Source organism: Elephantulus edwardii, unplaced genomic scaffold (genome assembly GCF_000299155.1).
Source record: "Elephantulus edwardii isolate Elephantulus edwardi_28Jun2011 unplaced genomic scaffold, EleEdw1.0 scaffold00112, whole genome shotgun sequence".
In the NCBI taxonomy this organism is placed as follows: domain Eukaryota; kingdom Metazoa; phylum Chordata; class Mammalia; order Macroscelidea; family Macroscelididae; genus Elephantulus; species Elephantulus edwardii.
In genome coordinates, this window is record NW_006399862.1 from 7,212,010 (window position 1) to 7,220,115 (window position 8,106).

An 8,106-nucleotide genomic window follows, 5' to 3' on the forward strand; every position below is an offset into this window, starting at 1 on the left:
CATTTGTTGCTTGCAAGAAGATTCTTCTTCAACCAAGATTCTTACCCCTGGGCCAATTGGCAGCACCATGATAGATGGGGAAGGGAATTTGATTGTCAAGAGCTTCAGCTTCTTTTCTTCCACAATCAATTCTCTTGGTGTGAGCATGCAGAAAATCAAAAGATCAATTGCACTGGGACAATCTGCTGTCAAGGACTTCTTTAGCGTCCTGAAGAGCAATGATGTCAGTGTAGAGACTAAGGTATGCTGGATCCAAGTCACAGTCTTTGCAATTGCTTGTTATGTATCAGGCACATGGACAATAAACAAACATGATAGAAGAAGAAGCAATTCCTTTGAATTGTGGTGCTTGAAAAGAGTATTGAACATACCATGAACTGCTGAGAAAACAAACAAGTATGTCCTGGATAAAACCAGTCTGCTTCTTGGACGCCATGATTTTCAAACTCCATCTCACATACTTTGGACATGTTGACAGGATGGACCAGTCTTTGGAGAAGACATCATGCATGGAATGGTGGAGGGTCAACACAAGAGAAGACGACCCTGGATGAGATGAATTTACTGAGTGCCTAGAGTAATGGGAGGAGGTATGTCAGAGACAATGAAATTGGCTCAAGATAGAGCAGGTTTCAGAGCTGTTGTACAGAGGGTCTTTGCCCATATCTGAGGGTCAGGGTGGGAGGAGGAAATTCAGTCTGTATGATGGTTGGTGGAGTGTAAGAAGTGCGATCTCTTCTGTAAACAAGAAACATGGGATCGGTGAGTATTTAACTGAAAAACTGCCTGTTAACATAGAAGGGAACAAGAACTTGAAGGGAATAAATGAATCATGCCCAAATGAACTATTTGGATGAAAGCTGACGCAAAGGGGAGGAGGGTTTTGTTGTTGGTGTGAATAGTGACTCAGGGTCATAGACCCAGGATCCCACCAGGCTCTGAAGGACCAGGAAGGCTGACCTGTGTTGTTGTTTTGAAGTTTTGCTCCCCTTTGTTGCCCTGTCTACCCAAGACCTTGCATTGTGGTCCCTAGATACGTCAGCAATGGTAATGGGAGCCATATAGTTTTTCTAGTTTCAAGTTTATGAGAAAATGATCCATAGGAGTCCATACAATAGTGATTTAAAGTAAAAAAATAATAGTGTATGTTATAGCATAAGCAATACTACTTCACAAGGGAGACTTTTGTCCCCAACACTGGTGTCAAAGGACCCCAGGGCCTGGAGAAGAAGAAAATATGGGGTGTAATAAGGAGGAAGATGGTGGGGATGCAGAAGCCTCCAGGTCCTGAGATCAGGGCCTTGGGCTCACAGATGAGACCAGGGACCGCAGAGCTAATGGACATGAACTCTCTTCTCAGTGGTCTCTAGGCAAAGTGAAAATGTCAATGTGGCTCCATCAAAAGCCAGAAGCCTGGACTCCCGTCCTCAGCAGATCACTCAGCACACGGAGAGGTCATGTGCATCCTCCTCCAGTAGTGAGACTACCTCTCCCACGTCCACCTCTGGAGCAGCTCCTGAGAAGTGGATAAGGTGTGCCTATTTCTCGCAGGTGCGTACCTTCCAGGGCCTGGCCGTGGCCTGGCCGACCTCCAGCTCCTTTGAGCAGGTGGGCAAGATGCCCAAGTTCTATGAGGTGGAGCTGTCCGAGGAGAGCACCGTGGGCTCTGTCCCCAGTCTCCACAACACTGAATCTCTGGTCAGGTCCTCAGACACCTGTCAAGAGGAGCCTGAGGTCTGCCTCCAGGGGTCCACTGTCCAGGGAGAGGCCCATCAGCAAACACTCCAAGGGCTTCCCCCAGCGTGGATGGTGACCTGTGCACATGGCTTCCGGTGTATGGCCTGCTGCCGTGTCTTCCCGTCCTGGAGGGCTCTGGTGAGACATGCCGAGCACGGGGTGAGCCAGGGCTTCAGTTGCAGAGTGTTTTTTGAAGAGGTCCTGGAGAGGCGCTTGGAGCCCTCAGCCCCTTGCAGGCCCAGTCGCTCTCAGAAGCTAGACAGACGCCTCCAGATGGACAGCAAGACGAAGGAGGTCCAGGAGAAAAGAGAGGCCTGCAGGCGCCTGAAGCAGCAGCTGGAGGAGAAGAAGGAGGAACTGCAGAGGGCAAGGCACCAGCTGATGCTGCTGGAGAGAGAAGAGGCCCGGTGTGGTCCAGGCCAGAGGGGGAAGCGCCTAAAGACCCACTAGGACCCCAGACTGGTAGGAGCAGGGCGTGTGGGCTGGGAATGAGTGGCCCTTCAGGACAGACCTCCATTCAGCCTCTTCTCCTCCTTTCCCTGTAAGACCCTCCCCTTCCAGACCCCGTGCCTCTACCCACACACCTGAAGTACATCTGGATTGAGGACCCTCAAGACACCTGGCCACAGACAACAAGTCCACCTAGAAGGTCCACTGGTTGGAGGAGTAGAGGATAATCCTTTTCTGGACGGTGAGGTCTAGGGATGCTGAGAGGAGCACAGTATATCTTGAAGGAGGAATGCGAGTTCAGGAGACCCAGGGGCTGGGATCTTCAGAGGCAGCTCTGAGGGCGGGTGGTGGGGAAGGGGATTCCTGGGTTCTTTTTAGTAGAGGGAATAGAGAGCTGCCTGTTGGGGAGAGCTAGAATGAAGGGGACAGAGCTTGGGGTTTCTTTTTTTTCAAGTTAACATTTTAGTCTTTGATTTTTGACATATTACTAATCCTTGCTAAACTTTACTCCCTTCCTGAGCCCAAGAACTGGAGGAAAAGTCCATGTGAGGTGAAAGGAGCAGAAGAGAGGACATGGCTGCCCCACCCCGGGTAACTTGCCAGAGCACAGGTGGTCAGAGGTGAGGGTGGGAGGGGCAGAGTCATCAGTGGCCCAAAAGCCCAATTCTCACCTGCAGCCCAAATCTCAGGTCTGGAGGAGTCCTTGAGGTAGCAGGGATGTAACCATATTTCTGGGTAATGAGATCTCTCCTGTCACAGGGAAGCTTTTGGGGAACAGGCGTGAGAACAAAGCCTCCAAAGTGGGCACCCCATCCACAGGCTGTTCTGATTCTATTTCTCAGGGACAGAGATGGCCCCTGTAAGCATGGAAGGCAGAGAGGAGAGAAGACTTTCAGAAGGGTCAGTTCCAGGCTTTGTAATGCTCCACAGGAAAATCAGAGCTGCTCAGAGGTAACAGAGGGGGAGGGCTGGAGATCCCAGGGTGAGGGACTGACTGGGGAAGCTCTTGGTCAGAATCTTTTTTTCCCTTAGAGCACTCTGCCAATAACCTTCCACCATGCTGAGTCCTGATGAGAGACTAGCAGGCTAGAGGGTGGGTTTCTAGTGGGGCAGTCTGGAGAAGAGGCTGATAGCAACATATCAACAATAATAGCACGAAGTGCCAGCCTTCTTCAGTTAGTTACAGATATTTCAGGCGTAACACTACTGACCCTCACAAAATTGTTTTACTATCATTTCCAGTTACAGAGACCAAAAGATCTCATTGTGCCTGACGAAAAGCAGGAAATCCACACTATTTGCTTTGTAACTCTACTTTTGAAAAATTCTACCAAAGATGTTTAAAATATATATCGTATCTCTGATGTTTAGAAACATTCGAAGCTCTGAAAGGAATATTTATAACATCTCTAAAATACAGATTTGTTTAATGATTATATTATAGTCAGAGTCACTTCCTCATATATATTTTTTCCTATTGTCCCTTGTTTTCCAATGTGAAAAGTCCTATGTCTCTCTTTACTACATCTCTGTGTAGAGGGACACAGGGCCATGGTCACAGGTGCACACCAGATCTGTTTGCTTTTAGGGAATTTTTGTCCTACTGTATCCATATTGTCCTTACCTCTTCTGTCATTTTATATTTTATGTTTATTCTCCAAAAGTCATTCACTGTGGCTCTCTTTTCCTTTTGAGTTTTCTATGTTTGGATGCACATTTTCACTAAAAATTTAAACAGTTGAGAACAATTATGGTACATATTCTTTAGATTTGTACATAAATCGTACACAGAGACACACACCTCACACCCACTGTCTCTCACTGCATCCCACATGGCAGGACAGAGCAGAACTGCCCCATTCCAAGCAGGAACCTGTCAGCACCCTACCCGAGGGCAATGAGACTTTGTCTGTGAGGAGGTAGAGAAGGGTGTTTTTGTCCCTAGCGCAGTTGGTGGATTCAGACGCCATCCTGTCGATTAGCAGGTGAGCACTTTATCCACTGTGCCGCCAGGGCTCCCTCATGACACCATTCAAGTGCAATGTCCTGTGTTTCTCAAACACAAGCTTGTCTGCAAGTCTGCACTCCTCTTCCCCATCTTCATCAAGTCAGTACATGTGCACGGTCTGGTAAAAAGTTAACTTTATCTTTGCTTCAACAAGGACAAGGAGCCCTGGCAGCATAGTCCATTGTATATAAAACCAAAAGGTCAGCAGTTCAAGTCCACCAGCAGCTCTGAGGCATTTTGCTGCCATAAAATGTCCAGTCTCAGAACCTGATGAAGTGTCACCATGAATGAGAATTGATCCAATGGCAGGGAGTAAGGACTAGGTTAAACAAGCACAAATGTACACAGACGTGTCCTCTGGTGTTAATTCAACACACACGTGTGCTCGAGCACACAACACACACACATCTCCTGACATATTGAAATATTTTCTTATTTCCTTAATTGGCTCATTTTACTTGTACTTCCTCTACTCTGTTTCTCCTTCTATGATACTTTACGGAGATGGGGACGATTTAACTATTTCTTTTTCATTTTTAGGTTTTTTTTCCTCTTCTTTTCCGTTTTTTATGACTCCCTATTTTTACTGATGATATAACTTCACTATAAATTATCACTGTGCCACTGTCAATGGCTGTCTCCATTTATTATTACTAACAGTTAGCAGCTTGGTTATAATATTGGATTTATTTCTTTGTGAAATATTCCAAATGATGAGTTTCAGTTTAAATTATGTCTTAAAACTAGTGAGTCATGTCCAAGTTCTTTCTCTAAAGTTTATAATAAGGCCCTTTGCCCACCTGTGTCTGATTGTAGCCTTGTGCCCACGGTCTCTCCAGCTAAAGTTGTTGTTGTTTTTAAAGTTGTGTCAGTTTCAAGTTTAATACTTTCTGAAGAGATAGGGGTTTTTTTAAAAGCAACTTTTGTTATGTTTCTTAGATATTTTGTATGAAATGACTGCTCATTCAAGCAGTGAATGTTATCTTTATTCAATAAAATTAGATTACTTCTTTATCGTTGTCATCTACATTTAATTTTCAAATGTCTTCCTATTGTATTCTGTTGTTATGACCTTTGTATTCCAGAATGATTAGTTGAGGAGGCACTATTTATTAAATATGCTTTTCCTGAATTGACATACTGCCTTTGTGTTAGCGGTCATTGTGATTTGTTAGTAGATTTTCTGTGTCATTTGTCTTCTTGTCTAAGTTTATACTGTGTAGTATTGATTTGTTCTTTTTCCCGATGACAGGAATTCTCTTCCTCTCTTCTTTTCTGTATTTTCGGCTCTGTTTTGACAAAGGATCCCTGGTATTAAATCTTGCAGAGAATCCACACCTGCTTTGTAGGAGACAGACAGCCTAGAACCTGTCTTCCCCCCAGGAGTCTAGTGGGGTTAGTGTGAGTCACATATATAGAATATAGGGGATCTAACCTCAATATGCCTTCATATCTGTTGTGTTATGTACAATCAGTTTGTATTGTTGTTGTTGTTAGGTGCTGTCAACTTGACTATAAATTAGACCAATCTTAGGAACAACAGGTCTGATTCTTGCACTCTCCTTCCTGAGCCATTTAATACCAAACTATGCACACATTTCAATTGGACAAGCATTACATATAGGGATTAGTTTGTTGGGTTTTTTTTTTAAAAAAGAATTTTATTTTAATTGTGATTACAGAGAAGTTAGATTTTAATTCATTCATTGTTGCACATTTTACTCCCTTAGGCATTAGTTTTAGGGACTTCCACTATTTTGAAAAGACTTTTCATTGAAACTTTTTCCTTCCTTTCATTCCGTGTTCTTTTTTGGGGATTTCCCCCCAAGCATGTGACTTAATTTAGCTTTATTACTCTTATGTACTGCAAGAAACAATGTTATAATATATATTTTATAGTTTTAGACACAGTTTGGTACAGTTATAGACTCCACCAGTCCTAATTTTTGGCAACATGATACATTGCAAAGCAAGCATTCATTGGGATCTACTTTTCTTACATGTGGGCATGTGATTAAATGCTTATTAAAAAGAATTGTCTTTTTTATCTTTTTTATTAAAATTGTCTTAATTTTTCTAGTTTATTCACTGAAGTTCAACAGTATATTGAGTCACACATGACACAATTTTTGCCTAGTTCTATAGTTTACCATCATGAGCTGAACATTTTTCAACTTATCTCCCAAGAATTATGCTTTGGGATAAGTTTTTTTTTTCACTTTATAAATCAAGTGTTTTATTAGATAATGACCCAAACCTCTGAAGTGCTAATGCAGCAGGGAGACAGGGGCCCCACACTTAGAGATCCTGATGCTGCTCAGCATTAGCTGCAGGAGGACTGACGTGGGTACAGATGCCACCAAAGATCAGATTGTAAGGTAAAAACATTTCATTCACCAACATCTGTGTAATTAGCACAGCCTCAAGCCACCAGGACACACCAACACCCTTAATCTTCTCCTCAGCTCTTCTGCTGAAGAATTTGGCCTTCACAGTGACTGGTTGCTTTGGGAGCTTTCCCTTCCCCTAAACTTGATGGGAGCAGCTCCAGTCTTGTTTTTTGCAAAGTTTACTCTTGTCTGCTCACTGACCAAATCCATAATTTATCAAGGTTGGGAGGTGGGCAAAGAAGCTCTGATTCCTCTTCAGGTGGTAATGTCTCATACCAACCTTTCCAAAATAACCTGGATGGTATTATTTGTCAAAGTTGATCCTGTGGTGATGCAAGCCACCAGTATTATCTGGGCCTCCAGGGTGCTTCCAGAGTTTCCAGAGCTTCCCAATGTGGCTGTGGCTCATGTGGATCCTAAATATCTGGGTCTTCCTCAGTCTTGACAGCATTTTGGTCACCTCTATGAAAAAGAGATGGGATAAATTTTTAAGCCTTACTGAATATCTACTAGCTTGATACCCTGAGGTGAGCACACACCCCTTGTTTCTGATAGCCAGGAGCATCTACTCAGCCCCTGCTGCCCTGGAGGCCCATTGATTGCATCGAGGTCAAGCTGCCCATCTCCAGCTGACAGCCTGACCCATAGAGAACTGAAGTCGTCAGTGGTCTCAGGGCGGATGCTCAGTCCTGATGACCTCTGTGTACAGAGTACACTTGCTCAATGGGGTGGTCAAGGCTGTGACCTCTCAGAAGCAGATTGTCCGCTGAGTCTCTCTACGCACCTCTGTGTAAACCCGCCAACCTGTCAGCTAGTGTTCAAGCACTATCTTGCTTTCAGCACTCAGGGAGTCTGCACAGGGTTTTATTGTTGCTGTGGACTCTGGAGAGGATCCACTCTTAGCTGGCCCTCCAGTGAGTTTTCATGACAGCAAATCACAAGGGAGAAACTACCCATCTGTCTCTCTCCTTTGGAGCAGCTGAGGAATTCTAAACTCATACCTTTGCATTGGCAGCACAACGCCTTAGCAGTGAGCCACCAGAACTGGCTGCAGAGAACAGATGGCACTAAACTCAGGGGAGCTCCGTGGCATCATCTGTCTGGTGCTGTGCTACTAACCGAAAGCCTATCCAACCAAATGTTTTCTAGCAATTCCTGTCCATGATCCACTTCCCAGCAGAAAGATGGGCTGCTTAATCCCTTGATATTTTCTGATCTTCAAGGGGGAAAGTGTGCCTGGGGAGCTGGGAGGATGCAGTTGTGCGGGGAGTGGGGGAATCAGATGCACTGGGGTGCTAGGGGCTTCTAGTCCCTGGAGGTGCAGCGGTATCCACAGGTGCTCGGAGCTGGGGTGGGGCGCTCTGGGTCACATGGACCCGGGGCTAAACTCAGGAGCACAAGGGAACTCTAGCGTGCACTTGTTCGCAAGTGCACAGAGGGGGGTGCAGGGGTGAGGGTGCACAGGATGAGGAGCTCAGGGACACTTGGGGGCATGGGTTGAGGGGTGACGGGGTGCACAGG

General features: G+C 45.2%; 1 pseudogene; it reads right to left on the reverse strand.

Annotated features, from left to right (window-relative positions):
- Positions 1-6,493: 6,493 nt before the first annotated feature.
- On the reverse strand, positions 6,494-7,036 carry LOC102861901 (annotated as a pseudogene).
- Positions 7,037-8,106: the final 1,070 nt, after the last annotated feature.